At 40.9% G+C, this 19,449-nt stretch overlaps 1 protein-coding gene across 1 annotated transcript in view; it reads left to right on the top strand.

Moving 5' to 3' along the window:
* Positions 1-12,333, top strand: part of LOC124864287 (histone deacetylase 5-like) — a 137,173-nt gene extending 124,840 nt beyond the window's left edge. Inside the window, exon 28 of the transcript XR_007037281.1 lies at positions 12,282-12,333. The gene's annotated coding sequence lies outside the window, so the exon portion shown is untranslated. The remainder of the gene's footprint in view (positions 1-12,281) is intronic.
* The last annotated feature ends 7,116 nt before the right edge of the window (positions 12,334-19,449 follow it).

Here is a 19,449-nt window from a genome sequence, read left to right on the forward strand (position 1 = left end):
CACAAAAAGTAGTTTTAAGATATTTTTAAGTGAGAAAGTATACCACAAAACTTCATCTTTGGAGTCAGTTGAACCAGAATGATCCTACATTTAAATGTTTTTTCAGAGTTTTTGGAGCAACGGAGTTCTGCTTGCAGGCTGGTCTGGCTGCTAAGCTAACCAGGCGGTTAGACAGGGAATTCCCCACTAACGGCTGCCTGATCTCGGCCCGGCACTCTGGAATTTCCTGCTACCTGTTATGTTTGTGGCGGCTAAAAGTGAATATAGAGCTTTTGGTAGGTATGTGGTGGTCACCAGAGATTTGTGACATTTCAAGTTATTGTTGGCATTAATTTTAAACTGTTTCGCCACAGTTGTGTAAGACAAATGTTTTAATTTAATGCTGATGATCAGAGTACTTTAAATTCTCTATGTACATGAAATATATAAATTTCCCTTTAAATGTAAACCTAACTCAGTGAAGTGTAATGTTTTTATTTTTTTATAGTTCTATGTAGATGGCTCTGCAGGAGGAGAGACCAATTTCAAGTTTGGATGCAGTTTCCCAGTGTTCCTCTTTACCGCTGTGCCTACACATCTACTACTTTATATAAATATTTACTTATGAATAGACAGTCAAGGCATCAATTCCCTGTAATTCTGGACTGATTCTAATTTTTTTTATTCTAATAAATAAAATTTTTACTAAAACATGTTGATAAAAAATGAAATGTAAAATAATAATTTAAACCTTTCCTTCTTATGGATCCAGTGCAACTGAAGGAATAATGGAAGGAATTAATTGACTGTAACTTTAAAGCTGCTCATTATCTTTCAACAGTTCCAACAAAAATGATTTATTACCTTTTAAAGTGAGTATAGGAGTAATGCCATCTGCTGGACTGAAGGTGTATTGCAGTTTTCCTCACAACTTCCCCATACGTCACTAGGCTGATTTAAATAAATGGTCCTTGGCTATGAAAAAAGAAAGAACAAGATTCCCTGGGATTTCTATTACCCAGCTAAAACAAACCCTGGGGCTTTCGGTGGAAAAGGGGCTAATATTTCAAATCAGACATTTTCTAAAACTTTGCCTACACCTTGTGGTTGTTAATTCAATTCAAAAATACTTTATTAATCCCAAAGGGAAATTAAATGTTGTTGTAGCTCATTATGAAGGTTTCTTCAAAGAGCCGTTGTAGATGCTGATGGCTGTGGACAGGAAGAATCTCTGTAGCGCTCCGTCTTACAGCAGATCTGAAGAAGCCTCTGACTGAAGACACTCTGTTGTTGTAGGACAGTCTGATGAAGAGGATGCTCAGGGTTCTCCATAATGTTCTTCATTTTATGAAGAATCCGTCTTTCCACAATGATCTCCATAGGTTACAGAGGAGTCCCCAGAACAGAGCCAGCCTTCTTTATCAGCTTGTTGAGCTTTTTTAAGTCCCTGGCTCTGATGCTGCTACCCCAGCAGATGATGGCAGAAGAGATCACACTTTCCACAACAGACTTATAGAAGATCTGCAGCATCTTGCTGCAAACACCAAAGGACCTAAGCTTCCTCAAGAAGTACAGTCTGCTCTGTCCCTTCTTGTAGACGGCTTCACAGTTGCATCTCCACTCTAGTCTGTTGTCCAGGTGAACACCGAGGTATTTATACTTCTCCACAACCTCCACTTCTTCTCCCATGATGGAAATAGTTTTTGACTTATTCCTGTTTCTCTTAAAATCTACAATCATCTCCTTTGTTTTAGTCACGTTCAAAATGAGATGATTGTTTCCACACCATGCCACAAAACAGTCCACCACCTTCCTGTACTCAACTTCTTGTCCATTTCTGATCCACCCCACAACTCCAGAATCATCCGAGTATTTCTGCAGATGACAGGAGTCTGTCTTGTACTGGAAGTCTGAGGTGTACAGAGTTAAAAGGAATGGTGAGAGTACCGTCCCCTGTGGTGCTCATGTGCTGCTAACTACCTGGTTAGACTCCTAACCCTTCAGTCTCACAAACTGTGGTCTGTTTGTTAGGTAGTCTTTGATCCAAGAGATTGTTGAGGCAACCACCTGAGTCTTCTGGAGTTTCTGACAAAGTAAATCAGGTTGGATTGTATTAAATGCACTGGAGAAATCAAAGAACATGATCCTCACAGTGCTGCTGGCTTTGTCCAGATGACAGTGGGTTTGTTGAACCAGGTGTATGATGGCATCTTCAACTCCAACTCCACAGCAATAAGCAAACTGAAGGGAGTCCTGATGGTCCATTGTTTGCTTACTCAGGTGGGCCAACAGGAGTCTCTCTAGGACCTTCCTGATGTGGGATGTCAGGGCAACAGGTCTATAGTCATTGAGGACTGATGGGTGAGTTTTCTTTGGTACCGGAAAAAGACAGGAGGTCTTCCACAACACCAGAACGTCTTCTGGGCCAGACTAAGGTTGAAGAGGTGATGCAGGATCCCACATGGCTGCTCTGCACAGGCCTTCAGGACTCTAGGGCTGACATGATCTGGACCTGCAGCCTTATTCCTATTCAGTTTCTCCAGTTGTCTCTTCACCTGACTTCTTGAGACACACAGGTGGAAGGGGGAAGCAAAGGAAGCATCAGCATCTTCTGATATGGTTGAAGGCAAACATGTAGAAGCAGAAGGGTCTAGGGCTGAGGTGGAAGATAAAACATTTGAGGTGTGACAGAAAAGCTGTGGGTCCTGTGGGTCAAAGGAAGGTGGAATGTCTGTTTGGCTGTGAGCAGGAGAGGAGGATGCTGAGTTTGTTTCTGAACTGAATCTATTGAAGAATGTGTTCAGTTCATTTGCTCTGTCCAGACTTTCATCGGTCCGATTATCCCTCTGCCTGAAGCCCGTGATCTTCTTCATCCCTGTCCGCACATCTCTGATATTGCTTTGCTGGAGCTTGCTCTCCAGCTTCTTCCTGTACACTTCCTTGCTGTCTCTTATCTTGACTTTATGTTTCTTCTGTAAACTCCTCAATAATTCTCTGTCTCCCTCTCTGAAGGCTCTTTTTTTCTTGTTAAGCAGGTCCTTCAGGTCACTGGTGATCCAAGGTTTGTTATTGGGGAAGCATCTCACGGTTCTGGTGGGGATGGTGTTATCCACACAGAAGTTTATATAGTCGGTTACACACTCAGTCATGGCATTGATGTCCTGTCCATGTGGCTGGCACAGTGCGTCCCAGTCTGTAGCCTCAAAGCAATCTTGCAGAGCTTCTTCAACTTCCTGTGACCATTTTCTCACAGTCCTCTTTATTACAGGTTGCCTCTGAACAAGGGGCTTATATTTCGAGCAGAGAAAAACAAGATTGTGATGTGATTTGCCTAGAGAAGGTCTTGCTGTAGAGATGTATGAGTCCTTGACATTTGCATAAAACAAATCCAACATTTTGTTTTCTCTGGTAGAGCAGCTGACAAACTGTTGAAACGTTGGAAGTGTAGCAGAGTGAAGCATGGTTAAAATCACCAGAAATTGCCACAAAAGCATTGGGGTTTTGTGTCTGTAGCTGAGCAACAACTGAGCTAATGGCATCACATGCAGTGTCGGCAACAGCGGAAGGTGGAACGTAAACTGTTGCCAAAATAACACTGGTGAACTCTCTGGGTAATAATATGGACGAAAACTTACTGCCAACAGTTCAATATCTGGACTGCAGAGATGACACTTCACAGTTACATGTCCTGGATTACACCATCTGTTGTTCACAAGTACTGCCAGTCCACCTCCTTTACATTTGCTACTCCTCTTTAAATCTCTGTCTGCTCATATGGTTAAAAAGCCCGGCAGAGAGACGCTGGAGTCGGGGATATGATCCTGCAGCCATGTCTCAGTAAAACACATAATACTGCATGCCCAGTACTCTGGTTGGGTCCTTTGTAGGGCTTGGAGTTCATGCAACTTGTTTCCCAACGATCTCACATTGCCCATCATAATCGACGAGAGAGATGGTTTGAACTTCCTCCTTCTCTCTCTTCTCTTTGCTCCTGCTCTGCATCCACGGCGTCTCCTTTTCAACTCATCAGGGATTTGGGGTTGTAGTTGAAGTATTATTTGAGCTTTTGAGATATTAATCAGCTGCTCCCGGTTGTGAGAAACAACCCCGTTGCCATGGCAATGCATCATAACAAATGTCCAAAAATAGAAAGTATTAGGAAAAATCCTCCAAGCTGCACAGCACCGACACCGGAGAGGACAGTCGTCCACAAAAATCAACTGTATCCACCACAAGAGGAAGAGTTCCCAAAAAAGAATAAATCAGAATCAAAAGTAACAGTGCTACACGAACCTGCTGCCACCTTGAGCGGCGCAATTCTTGAAGAACTGCAGTGTAGGATTTAAAATACACCATTTTCATTTTTACAGTCTCCATTATTTTGCTGTGACCAAAACTACTGAGAATAAACTCCCCCAAACATAAATATGATGACGGCTGCTACTTGGTCCACATATCCTGTACGCATTACGATTATCTTTCAGCTCAGTGGTCACATTTCCTTCTGGCAAATGCAGAATGCTGAGAAAAAGAGGGATTACGGAAAGAAGTGTTAAATATCATATGGGTTTTTCACAGCTTTACTGTTGCTATACATACCGAGGTAAATCTCACACACTCTGACTCTTTTGCTACTTCAACTGGTCCTGTATACTTATTCATGTTTGATAATGTGGTGAAACTGTTGTGTTCTTCTATAAAGCGGTGTCAGGGGAGGGGCTCATTGGGACTCCCTGTGTAGCCTCATTCTCAATCTCTTTTCTCTCCCTCAGTTTTTTGGGGAAACATTATCTTTGTTACCTTTCTTTTTTCCAGATCACCACTGAAGATAGCATTTTGTGTTGTTGCTGTTGTTGGAATTTATCACAAACACATTCCTTAATCTTCTCCATCCATGCTGTCAGTTTTTTGCAGACGGTCCTCGTCTAGTTCTCGTAGACTCACATGTAAATAAAGTGCATATTTGTGTACACGAGCAATACATGCTACTTAAGCAATCTATTACTGTGACAAATATACATGATAATGGCTAATTGTTTAAGTTTCAGACAGTTTTTGCTCCTTGTCCTGGTGTCCTGAAAATGTTGCAGGATCTTAAAAAAGGGATGGTGGCTCATGTGATTCTTCACACTCAGTTTAATTTCAGGTGTTTGTGGACATTTTAATGAAGCCCTTTTTTTTTTTAAACACTCAATGTAATGAGATGTTCTTGATTTTTTTATTTATTATTAATTTAACGTGGGCTTGTTGATAAATTTGTCTGGAAATTCAATAAAGCAATTCACGGACCGTTGCTGCTGTCTGTCATTCACCCACAGTGTGGTACATCTGCTACGACAGAAGCATTTTAGTTATAATGGGTTGTTTTTATCAGCAAAAATTACAGTGAGGGACATAGTTATTTGGATCTCCTACCGAATGTATTAGGTTCACCCCCTATTCATTTAAGTTTATTCCCTTATCATGAAATTGTCTAGAATATTTATGGTATATTTATTATTTTTTTAAGATAACTAAAAATTAAACAATTTGGCAAAGCCCAGATGATAATGTTATGACTTTGTAAATTGCTCAGGAAAGGAGAGTGGTTCGGTTTTCCAGAGATTAACATGTTTTGGTGTGAAAAGTGTGTCTCTACCCAAGGGAAAAAGCAAACTACCTTCCAAAGTTGCTGGCTAAAGCTGATTATCCATAGTGAAATGAGTACTGCACCAACATAGGCTTCCAAAAGCAACATGAAAAGGCAAATTACAAATTATGATTTTAGTCATTAAGGGGAAAAAACTAATTAACCTAGCCCCATCTGAAAATTGCCCCCCTTGTGAAATCATGAATAATTTGTAATTAACCACATTTGTGGTTCAACTTCGGTAGACATTGACCTGAATACTGCCAGACCTGTGGAATCAAAAACTTTCTTAAAAAGAACCAGTCTACATGAATTAGGGTAATAGATCTCAAAAACAACAAATATACCTTGATCTATAAAAAATTTAACTACAGATGAGAAACAAAGTCATGGAAATCTATCCACAAATAAAAAAAACATGGAACAGGGGTAAACCTTGCCAGGAAGTCCAGATTAAAAATATTACTTCCAAAATGCATCAACAAGTCATCCAGGTCACAAGACGCAGAACAACATCTGTAGCACTGCCGGTCTCTCTTGTCCCAGCTAGAGGCTTAAATAAACATTAAGAATGAAACTGGGCAAAGTTGGCATTCATGGAAGAGTTTCAAGATGAAAACTACTGCTGCCCAAAAAGAACTCAAAGGCATGTCTTACATTTAAAAAACATCTTGATAATCCCCATGATACATAAAATATTTTGTAGACTGACAAAACTAAAGTGTAAAAGAAGTGTAAATCTAACAGCATTTCAGAAAAAGAGCATCTTACTGACAGTCAAATGTGGGGATGGTGGTGTGATGCAACATTCTGTAATTGATGAACCATGAATTAAGCTCTCTAACAGAAATCTTGAAAGAGGATGTCTGCTCATCAGTTTGTGACATCAAGTTCAAGCACACTTGCTATATGCAGCAGAACAATCATCTTAAGCACACCAGCAAGTCCATCTAGCTCTCGACAGCAGTTGTAGGTGCCAAACGTGGCACGAGTTATAAGGTGTAGGAGGTAAATAATTTTACAAATAATTTTACAAATAGAAACTGAGACAGTAAAGGCTTTTTGGTAGCACAATAATATATAATAATTGTGGAAATATAAATGCCTTATCATTAGTATAAATGCCTTATCATTAGTAGCTAAAGCTAAGATATCTTTGGGATTTGCTGCTTATAGATTGATTATTATTAAGAGTTTTTAGTTCAGCTTTTGAGAGTTAGAAAAATCCTTAAACAGTAGCTTCTAGTGTGGTCACACAATGAGTGTTTATTATTCAAGGTTAAAGCTTGCAGGTGTTTTCTGTGTGTATCGTGAGAAGGCGACAGTGGGTTAGGGAGGCATGGTAACTCCTCTCCCTGAAGATTCCTGAAGACTTGAGAGAAACTGACCTTCAGCAAAAGAATGTGTGAGAAAACTGAGAAGGGCTGCACAACAAATGTAAAATGTATATTTCTTGTAGTATGTGTGTGTTCAATAAAAGAACGGTGCAGGGGAGAGAAAAACAGATGTGTTCCTGACTATGCAGATGCAGCACCTCTCTTCCCCGGCCGGGTGAATCAGCTTCAACCTCTTGTCCGTGTTTTGTTTTCTTAGACATTTAAGTTTAGTTTTTCTCGTGCAGAATTAAGATGCTTTGACCAAATAAACGAACACGCAGGAGTTTAGAAGGACAACTCTAACAACTTGGTGACCCCCGACGTGATTTGGGAAAACGAGGACTTTCGGCTAAATCAGAACTTCACCAAAAGACTCTGACACCGGGGTACCCCCGCACTTCTTACAAGGTAAGCAGAAACCTGTTTAAAACGAACTCTGCACTTTTGGCATTGTCGATAGGCCTAAATTCTTGGTGTCAGATGTCTGAGTAAGTGAAATGTTCTGCTAAATTTAAAATGTGTAGACCAGTGTGTTAAGATAATATAAAAGAGGTCAAGTAAAGTAAAGTGAGAAAATAAGGTTTGAGGCCTGTAGTTTGAAGATTCTACAAATTCTGTTTAAGTGAGAAAATAAGGTTTGAGGCCTGTAGTTTGAAGATTCTACAAATTCTGTTTAAGTGAGAAAATAAGGTTAGAGGCCTGTAGTTTGAAGATTCTACAAATTCTGTTTCCTGAGTTTGGCAACTCCACATGTTTTCTGACGAGAATTCATGATTTCGCTGGGTTAAAGTCCCGGAGAGTGGGGAAGTGTAAATCGTTTTCTTGAGTTTTGAAAGAAGGTTGTTCATTGTATTCTGGAGTCAGAAAGCTAAGACCGGGCAAAAACACAAAGGTTTGAATGCTGTGTTTTATTCGAGTTCTGTCTCAATAAAACCAGATTACAGATGTGGTAATTCATAAAACACATAGTCTGAAGTCCCGTGAAGCTATAAGTTACTGTGAACAGTTTGTATGAATCTGTAAGACCAGTAACAGTGAGAGCCTGACTGTGAGTTATAAATGACATTTGTAACAAGACCAGCATGAGAAAACTATGAGCTGAATAGGATAATTCAGCAAGACTAGTCAGAAACTGGAGCGCATTTAGTGCACTCCAATAATAGATAAAAGTGCACAAACATAAAGACACATAAAATAAATGAGCTGTCCTCGGAAGAATAATCTGTGAGACAGACTTGTTAGGAGGAGTGTGTGAAAAATACGGTGTGACTGGAGAGAGGCGCAGCGGTTCGCCAGACTCTCATTGCAGGTGAATGAATGAATGTAGCATTCCTGTATGGAAACCTAACTGGGCGCTGATTGCTGTTTGGATTGTAAGTGGGGAAACTGAGGTGTCTTGAGATGTGTTTATGTCACTCTCAAAATAGTCCAGATACCAGGGACACAGCGTGCCATATTTTCTGGACGTCCTCAGTTGACCAGTGAATGAACAGAGTGGAGTGAAGAAAGGTGTGAATACTTTTCAGAGTGCCAATACTTTTTCAGTGCTAATACTTTTTTGAGTGCTAATACTTTTTTGAGTGGTAATACTTTTGTGAGTGCTAATACTTGTTTGGGTGTGAAAACTCTTTAGGGTGCCAATTGTTATACTACCAACAATACCATGATAAAATGCAAAAGATTCATTTTACAGGGAAATGGTTTCATATTTGGCTCAGATTGTGTGCATTCTTAATTTTTCCTATCTGAGAGAAGTTACATTTCAGCTCTGTGAGGCGACCTTGACAAAGAGATGCAGCTGCCTGAGAACAGAGATAACACTTCTGCACAAAAGGCAGAAGCCTGTCTCCGTGGAGAGATGGGGATTGTAACTCTACCCTGCATGTGTCGGGCTCAAGGTCCGCGGGCCAAAACTGGACCCCAGAAGTTTAGTGATTCTCTAGAAGTAGAGCCTTTGATATGGTGGTTGTGTGCTTGAATGTTATTTTGTCAATCAATAAGCAGTTTTGTCTACATTCTGCCACAATCTGCCTTTTGAAAATGTTTTGAATCTTGCTCTTTATGTATAAAAAAAAAGAATAATTGGCTAAAGTCTGCAGACACAAAATGAACCTGGATTGAAGCTCTAACTATGTTTATTTAATCCGAGATCCTCTCCAAATGCAACAGTATATGTCAGTCTACATGAGATACTAACAACTTCACCTACTGATATAATATAAAGATCTGAGTGAATATGTGAAACAAACAATGATGAAAGTTTTTCCAACAGGTGATGCTCATCCAGGAGGAAGACAGTGTTCCTAGGAAATGCAGCTCATTCATTAACAATCAATTTTTCTCCTATAGGTGGAGGTTTTGCTGACTAATCATAGGCTGGATCTATGAAACATTATGTGCACAGACCAAATGACCAAGGTTCTGACTGACTTATGAACCTCACTGACCTGACAATGATAACATGACACCCAACAGACAACACCTTTAAGGTGGACCACACTAAGACCACCTTATTGATTCTTGGTGAATAAAAAAGAATTGAAGCGTTCAAAACAGACCTGGTGGAAACAAAAGGGGTTATGAGGAAATTATGTGCATTTTAAGAATAATAGAAGTCAAATTATGTTAACATTTTTGTAAATAAAATGACTGACAGAAAAATAAGTAAGTAGTGTGTGAATGTGTGTGAATGGGAATGACTGATTTCATTGTAATGCATCTTTGAGGGACCTTAAAAGCGCTAATAAAGGTCTGATGTTCTGATGTTCATTGCCAAACTTATATTTTAATAAGGTTTCCAGAATCTTTTCTGAAAAATCATATAAAGATAGCAAAGGTTCTACCTGTATTAAAAATACTGATAACCATAAGAAAGTTCATAGATCCGTCTTCAATTTTTCATAATTCTTTTACAAACAGGGTATTTAAACTTTCATGTGGCCAAATGTCTGTGTTTGACTTTCTGTTTTTGTGAAATAAATGTCTGTTTCATGTTATGTAAAAATTAGAGTCCTCAACATACCATAATAATATTAGGTCAGTTCTCTATGGTAAAACAAAAGGATTTTAACAGACGTTTAGACTTTTTTCAGTCCGGTTCAAAATGATCAAATTAGACTCAAACTTAACACAAGATTAAATGAACCTTAACAGAATTACTGGACTGGACTGAAATAGAGAAAACTTGAGTTAATTGAAACAAACTTTAGTTACTTGAACTAAATACAAAGCTGACTGAAACTGTACGGTGTATCTATAAAACTGGGTAAGATAAACTAAGATTATAGGATATAATATGCCCTTCATTTTTTGTGTTCATCGGTGAGTGAGGTTTTATTTTTAATAAGAACTAAACCAAGCTTTATTTAAATTAATAGCAACTACCAAAAATAGTGATCTCATTTTTAAATGTAATAAACAGCGGTGACACATTGGGAAGACCCATGTGTCAAGGGGGGAATATGTCACATCTGGTAAAGCATTAATTCTATACTATAAATTTTTCTGACTATGCAAAGAATTTTTGCAGATCATGCATAATTTGTTGCAAACACGGGGGAAAAAATATTGCCTAGTGGTAATAGATTAACCTAGTTACACATTTCTTCCCCACATATGGTATCCCACAGATTATAAGGTCAGATAATGGAACTCATTTTGTAAATAGTGTAATAGAACTAAGTTCTAAAGCATTAGGGGTTCAGTTAAAGATTAAGGAAAACAATGGAAGAAACAGGGAGGCCATGACTCGAATGCCTATCCCTGGTTAAATTATGGATGAGAATAACTCCAAATCAAACTGGTCTTACTCCATTTGCCACCTACTGTACATCATTGTATAACTCCACCCACTATATTCTGAGCCTGAGATCACATGACACCAAGTCGCTGATGTAAATTTGTATTCTCAAAGAAATAGTACATGGCAGACCGTTTTCTCTGCCCTCTGACATGAATGAAATAGAGAAAGCACAACAGGAATGGGACAGCTGTTTAAAAAGCCATATCAAAAGGAGTTCCTGTTGACAGGTGTCAAAAGATGAAAAATAATCCTGATTTGCAGGGAACAGACTTCACAAAGTGGGAAAAACATTTAATTCACCATTTACATACAGCTCAAGAGGCAGAGAAAAAGAAAAGAGGAGAAAGAGCAGCTACAGAATCAGCTCCTTAAATTGCAGCTGCAAGAGGCCAATTAAATAAGAGAAAAATGATATAACTGAAAATGTAATGTTAGCTGCAGCTCAACCTGTTCCTCCAGCAGCACACACCCCTATGTCTATGACTGATCAGTGGCAAGGAGGGGGGTTACTCCCTCCTGCACCCTATACATTTTAATAATTACAGGTACAGTGGCCCCGGTTGTGGAGGCGGATGGCATGTTGGTGGTCGTGGCGTATGGTGCGGAGCACCCAGAGGAAGGGGTGGAGCCAGCAGGGCACTGGGAGATGTGCGCTACAACTGTGCAGCGTGGGCACAGCAGATCCCACGTTGCCTGCAAAGGTGGGAGAGAAATGTCTGAATTTTTTTAGTGGACACTGGAGCTACTTATTCCGCCATAACACAGCAACCTCCTAAACCACTGCTCTCTACCAAGACTGTTTCTGTGAGGGGCTTCTCAGGGGCTGCATAAATTCTTCCTGTTCAGATTGGGACTCAGAGAGTAACTCACCCTTTTGTGTGTTCACCCAGCACACCTGCTAATTTGCTGGGCAGAGACTTATTAGTGAAGCTGGAAGCATCAGTGTTGTGTGGTACTGATGGGTTAACAATAACTTTTCCAGATGGTTCCTTTTTGGCATGTGGACAAATGCTTCAGCATTGACAATATTTTTACAGCCAGTTGCAGAGGCATATGCTGACATCTACTGGACACTGTTGACCGAACCTCCAAGCAGCATCTTCTCTGTGTATCAGCTGTGGAAACCCTGGATTCAAAGTCTCTGCTCCTGCACCTCTCCGCCTGACCTGCCTCATGTCACTCTGTTCTACGACCGTTGTCACACAGAATGGTACCAGATTTGTTTAATGAAACAGTAGAAGGTAGGACATGGTTTATTTCATCCAAAAATATTTATGTGGCTCCTGAGGGTGTGGCTGCAACAGTTGATTTAACACCTGACCAAGCAGAATGGTATTTAATGTCAGATGAAGCTGTTCCTCATGTTTCTCTTTCTTTGCATCCTGAGTATCAAACTAAGGAATTGAGAGGAGTGGTAAAGCACTCTCTGGCAGCTGGGGACTGGTAGGACACCTCAGTCACCAACTTAAGTTTGGTTACAGAGTTCTCAAAACAGGTTCCAGAGAAACCAACCGAGGGACCTCAGCCAACCACGTCCGAAGCTGAGTGGATCCTTCTGAAAGTCATCAAAAGGAAGTGGTCAGAGCCCAGGTGGACGGGTCCATTCCAGGTCACAGAGAGAACCTCACATGCGGTGAGGGTCAAGGGCAAAGGAGACACGTGGTATCATTGGAGCCAGTGTGCAGCAGCAGAGGCACCACAGAGATCGCTGCCAGAGGTCCGGCAGAACCTGAGGGACAACACCAGCACACCAGAAGACCTTTCTCACCCAATTCAAGGGGCAGAATAATCCCCTAGGGTGAGAAAGCGTTCGTTTACACCTAAAGGTTAGTCTACACCTTAGGTGCACCGTCAGATCAGTGGTCCCACCAATAGGGGCAGAATAATCCCCTGGTGAGACCACTTAGCTCCAGGTCAGTCTACACCTGTGAGTGAAGACCAGGACATCACACAGAAGAGGCGGATGTGATCGAGCTTTCCTCTCTTTCACTGGTGGTCGTAGCTGCTCTCCCACCAAGAACTGAACTGAACACTCTGAACTTTTCAAAACAAAAAATAATAATAATAATAAAAAGGTCTTTTGTGTTTCACCATATTGTTAATCCTCATCTTCCTTTGCAGGTACCTTCGAAAAGAATGGGAGGTGAAAATCTAGGACCCAGGCCCCTTAAGGGTTGGGTCATGGTAGGTATAGGTGTTTTAGCATTCTTCGTTGTTACATTGATTTTCGGATTGTTCTGTGAACTGCCTTTCCAAGCATGCTCCAGTCATCCAGACAATAAAGTATCAAAATGCAGCGCTCCACCCATTGCCAACAAAACCAGGGCTGGCCCTTTTACCCCTCTACGGAGAAATGGCACATACACTTGTTTTAACTTCACTTCCAAAACCCCGCAAGTGAATGTTGGGGAAATTCCTCGCGATTGGTGCAACTCCACTGTGTCAGGCTCAGTGATAGGTCCTTGGGCAAGATCAGGACTTTATTATTATTGTGGAGGACACCGCCTTCTGACTAGGATCCAAAATAATACTATTGGAGTGTGTGCCATGGTTAGGTTGCAGGCACCACTCCTCTTGTTAGGAAAATACCTTAAGTATCTTCCTTCAACACACGCCCAAAGCACAGCTTTAACTAGGAGAAGGCGTAGACATATCATAAAACGGAGCGCAAACATCTTTGACTTAAGCAAAGACTCACCCACTTACATTGATGCCATAGGAGTACCTCGGGGAGTGCCAAATGAATATAAAATTGCGGATCAAATCTCAGTAGGTTTTGAAAATATCCCAATAATTGCAGCCTTTTTTCCGGTGACCCCAAATAAAAATGTAGACCGCATAAACTACATCCATTACAATGTTTTACGTCTAGCTAACTTAACAAGGGATGCAGTAGAAGGCCTGTCCGAACAATTGGCACCAACCTCCCTCATGGCTGTGCAAAACCGAATGGCATTGGATATGCTTCTAGCAGAAAAGGGGGGCGTATGTGCAATGTTTGGTGATATGTGTTGTACTTTCATACCCAATAATACCGCCCCTGAAGGTTCCGTCTCAAAAGCTTTAGAAGGGTTAAAAACACTTTCAACCACTATGCATGAGCACTCAGGAATAGACAATCCGTTCGGAGACTGGATGACTGGTATGTTTGGACACTGGAAAGGGTTAATTATGTCAGTGTTTATATCCATTGCTGTTTTTGTTGCTATTATGGTGACGTGTGGATGTTGTTGTGTACCATGTATTAGATCTTTGATTGTGCGCTTTATTACTGCAACTATTGAAGGCAAGGCAACCACACCCCCTCATATGATGCCTTTGTTGGCTATCCCTGATGACGACAAGGAGCCTAAAGGGTTGTTGAGAATTTGATTCAAGTCCGCTGTGCTTAGGCTTCTGGTATAGACGTTTACTTTTTGTATTCTTTTAGTGAAGTCTTAACAGACTTCAAAAGGGGGAATTGTGGAAATATAAATGCCTTATCATTAGTAGCTAAAGCTAAGATATATTTGGGATTTGCTGCTTATGGATTGATTATTATTAGAAGTTTTTAGTTATGCTTTTGAGAGTTAGAAAAATCCTTAAATAGTAGCTTCTAGTGTGGTCACACAATGAGTGTTTATTATTCAAGGTTAAAGCTTGCAGGTGTTTTCTGTCTGTATCGTGAGAAGCCGGCAGTATATTAGGGAGGCATTTTACTCCTCTCACTGAAGATTCCTGAAGACGTGTGGGAAACTGACCTTCAGCAAAAGAATGTGTGAGAAAACTGAGAAGGGCTGCACAACATATGTAAAATGTATATTTCCTGTAGTATGTGTGTGTTCAATAAAAGAACGGTGCAGGGGAGAGGAAAACAGAAGTGTTCCTGACTACACAGAGACAGCACTTCTCTTCCCCGGCCGGGTGAATCAGCTTCAACCTCTTGTCCGTGTTTTGTTTTCTTAGACATTTAAGTTTAGTTTTTCTCGTGCAGAATTAAGATGCTTTGACCAAATAAACGAACACGCAGGAGTTTAGGAGGACAACTCCAACAATTCTAACTAGCGAATCTCATCGCACTAAGACCTCCTACTCTGCCCAGGCATTCTAAGAAATAAATAAAATAAAGGATGGGTATTACTTGTTGTCGGCTTTCTTCTGAGCGGGGTCGAGCGAGGAAGGGAAAAATGGCGGGTTGAAGCGTTGTTGCGCGTCCGCAGTTAAACTCCAAGAAGCGGTCAGTCTTCGTCCTTTGGCCTCCTTGGTGAAAAGGGGAAAAACGTGATCTGACCATCAAAGTCGACTTAGGATGAAACACAGTGGCGGTTCGTTTCCTCAAACTCCGTGTTTTTAGTTACGTGTTAAACTCACGTCTTTGATCGGCAAAGTGAAATTGTTGGCCTTCTTAGTCCAGAAACCTCAGTTATGAATTGTTCGTTGGCCAACGAGAGAGAATAAATGAAATCCACTCGGGACTCTTCTCCAGGTGATGCTTCAGATGTTGGTGATCGGGTCACGATCTCCAGCTGAAGGCAGGGTGTTCAAAATGGGTACCTCCATATATAGCACCCTGTGACGTCAGACTTGGGACGTCCCGTCATATCAGTCGCAATGTCCTGGATACAAAATGGCCGAAACCGCCAGGGGGCCTTGTGGCGTCCCGCACCATGCAAGTAGTCCAATATTCAGCAAACAAGTGGTCCAACACAGTTTTTCTAAAGATGTGTCTGCTGCTAGAACTCTGTGTGGCATTGACCTGTTCTCAGGTCAACTTATCGTCCGCAGCAGAGGTGACTCTTGGTCTTTCCTGGGGCGGTCCTCGTGTGAGCCAGTTTCTTTGTAGCGCTTGATGGTTTTTGCGACTGCACTTGGGGACACTTTCAAAGTTTTCCCAATTGTTCGGACTGACTGACCTTCATTTCTTAAAGTAACGATGGCCACTTGTTTTTCTTTACTTAGGTGCTTTTTTCTTGCCATATTGCAAATTCTAACAGTCTATTCAGTAGGACTATCAGCTGTGTACTGTATCCACCTCCTGCACAACACAACTGATGGTCCCAACCCCATTTATAAGGCTTGAAATCCCACTTATTAAACCTGACAGGGCACATCTGTGAAGTGAAAACTATTTTAGGTGACTACCTCTTGAAGCTCATCAACAGAATACCAAGAGTGTGTGGAGCAGTAATCAAAGCAAAAGGTGGCTACTTTGAAGAACCTAGAATATAAGACATATTTTCAGTTGTTTCACACTTTTTTGTTCAGTACATAATTCCACGTGTTAATTCATAGTTTTGATGCCTTCAGCGTGAAGCTACAATATTCATAGTCATGAAAATAAAGACAACTCTTTGAATGAGAAGGTGTGTCCAGACTTTTGGTTTGTACTGTATATATATATAGTCAGTCAGTCATTTTCTACCACTTATTCCATAGTGGGTCGCAGGGGAGCTGGTGCCTATCTCCAGCAGTCTATGGGCGAGAGGCGGGGTACACCCTGGACAGGTCGCCAGTCCATCGCAGGGCAACACACATACAACCATACACACACTCATTCATACACCTAAGGGCAATTTAGAGTTACCAATTAACCTAACAGGTATGTTTTTGGACTGTGGGAGGAAGCCGGAGTACCCGGCGAGAACCCACGCATGCACGGGGAGAACATGCAAACTCCATGCAGAAAGACCCCAGGCCGGGAATTGAACCCAGGACCTTCTTGCTGCAAGGCAACAGTGCTACCAACTGTGCCACCGTGCATATATATATATATATATATATATTTAGTTTTTGTTTTTTCTTTTTCTTTTCTTCACAGCTGGTTACTCACAAGGAAGACTTCCCTTCGGCAGTATCTTTCTGACTTCTTTAACGAGGTCCAGGACCCTACAATCCTTACCCGAGTTTGCGCATCTCCTGCATGCTTTACGATCAAAGAAGTGGGCAGCTTTGACATCTTTTAAGAAGATCAGGGAGGCCGTTTAAACCCATACATTCCCCTCGGTAGTATCTTGTGACCCTTCTTATGGAACGGTCTGGACCCAACAAACCCTAACCGAGTTTTTGCGTGCCTCATTCAGGGAGGTAGCTTTTATATTGTGTGCGAAGGAAACCGATCTTCCCTTGCATACAATGAAGGAACTTGAAACCTACACCCCTAGACCCTAGAAGACTGTACCTTTCTTCCCAAACTACCACCGTTAGGGTCGCACGCTTATCTACACGCCTTACGGTTTAACGCGTTCGCAACAATTATTCTGAATCATTTCTCTGCCTCCAAGAATTACAAAAACAGCTCACTCAGAACTAACAACACAGCCAGAGTGTTTTTACAGGAAAAACACTGGAGATTTTTTAAGAGGAATCTCCCTACCTTTTACGTTGCGGCTGCTGCTGTGAGGCGTTGTCCTTTCGTGGCAATAAACCTATCCAAAACTGGTTTTTGCTTCCGGGGCACGGGCAGGAACACCAATTTGTCCGAGCTACAGCACCCTGTTGGCGGTAGCTCGCCTCGGAGCTCCTCCGGTACTTGGTCCCCAGAAGCGATCACACACTCTATCTAAAGACTCTTAAATGAACGACTCTCAACCAGTTTCTAACTTTTAGCTCTTTTAATCTTATTTAAGGCAGAGGAATGATTACAGAGATCAGCGCTGAGGCTCCCGTCTCGGACCGTCGCCGTCTGTTAGAGGATGACGAAGAGCCCGGATAGAAGGTCACATATAGTTTTTATATCTGGCACTCCAATGCAATGGATGCAGTGATTATCAGTAGACCATGTGTCACCATTGTGGTGTCTATCTGTTAGATTGTGTAGTAGCAGGTGTCCATATTTAATCTAAGTGTGCTGTAGCTTTCTAATCAAACTAGTTAAACCGGTTGCTCCACTATCAGCCCCAGCCTCAGGTCATTTATCCTTGTACTATATGTTTATGAGCATTCTTATCCTATTGTAATAAAAAGGAAACATTAGAACTTATACTTTACTTCACTATGGTATAACTAAAGGACTAAAAGTGTGGGCTGCATTGTTATGTAGCTATCTTTAATAATCCTAAATAAAATCCAGTACCACCAACTGTCTTCAGCGGTCACCTAATCAGTAGAAAGAACCCATCTGTTCTTTTTCAGGCCTCAAATGTTTGTTTGAGAACAAACCGTGTCATGAAGTCCAAAGAACAAAGCAGACAGTTTAAAGTTTGAACACTTTATCGCTGGATATTAATGTGTTAATATGCATAATATGAGCATGTTAATATGCTAATAAAATATAAATATCTTTTATATAGAAATATTTTTATATATTTTTTATATAAATAAAAACTTAATTGAACCGAATCTCTTTCTCTTTTACCAGCTCAGTATTTTCCTGATTCAGTTGTGGCTGTTGCTTAAGCGGAGGGCGAGAAAATAGGGGTACACCACTGGCTCCATGAAACTGTGCCTCACTTGGAGCCTTAATTTCAATCTGTTGTCAGTACTGCCAGTGGTTCAACCTGCCAAGCCCTGGGGCAGACTGAGAAAGATCTGGTCCATAGACGTGGAGATAGTGATCAAGAGGTGCACAGCAGGGACTTCGGTATGATTTGAAAAAGGTTCAGTACGTACAGTGCATTCTGGTGACTTTAAAGTTTTATGTTTGAACTTCTTTTTGCACAGACCAAATGTTTAAATTCCCAGGTTAAGGTTTGCCTACAGGACAGAACTAGGTTTTCTCTTCTCACATTAGAAACTTAACTAATCAAAGAACATAGCTCATTAGCCACAGTTTCTGATATCAGAGTCTCCAAAGTCCTGCAGTAATGCATGAGAGAGTTGAGCAGATCAGGGTGCTTTAAATGAGTCGAGCACATGTCTCATTATTATGTGTTTGTTGGGCCTTTTTTTGTCCATGTAGTGGGCTGACAATCTCCAGGGAGGATGCTTCTTTTCTCACAAATTCTTGATTTTCATCATATGTGCGGACAGGTATTTGAAACTGAATAAACTTGTTGCGAGCTGATCCTTTAGTTTCCACACAATGACTGCTGGTATTAGCCACCAGAAAAAGTTAAAACAAATTGTTGTTCACTTCTTGCAACCAGCTAATGCCCAGCAACAGATGGGGAAGGGCTGCGTTACTGTGGTATGCTCCATACTGCCAGAGACAACACCCGTCACTCCGACCGTACACGGTATACCTCATTGAAAATAAGTTTGAACGGTATGACAGTAAATATTAGTGATTTCAGAACTATGACTTTAAATCTTTGATATATCTTGATGCCAGACCATGCCTAATAGCAACACAGACTTTTTTCTTTGCAGTTGTGACACAATTTGTTTTAGAGTTTCTGCATAACATAACAGATGGAACAGAGTTCCATCTACCTATCTGGTCTGTATAAGGTGGATATTACAAAAATAAAACCTTGAAAACCAAGAGTCCACTGGCAGAACCAGACTGACTGACTCACACCAGCAGAGGGAATGGATGATAAGAAGTTATTTTATTATTCAATCTAGAGCAATATAAAAATAATGAACCCATTTATGGAAAACCTCTTTAGATTATTAACAATTATTTTAATATTTTGTTTGTGTTTTCTTGTTTTAGCAAATATTTGTTTTTGCAATGATTCATGTGTGTTTTGGTTTTCATGTATTCTGATTATTTCAGTCATTAAGATCTTGCTATATCAGTT

This window comes from Girardinichthys multiradiatus, chromosome Y (genome assembly GCF_021462225.1).
Source record: "Girardinichthys multiradiatus isolate DD_20200921_A chromosome Y, DD_fGirMul_XY1, whole genome shotgun sequence".
In the NCBI taxonomy this organism is placed as follows: domain Eukaryota; kingdom Metazoa; phylum Chordata; class Actinopteri; order Cyprinodontiformes; family Goodeidae; genus Girardinichthys; species Girardinichthys multiradiatus.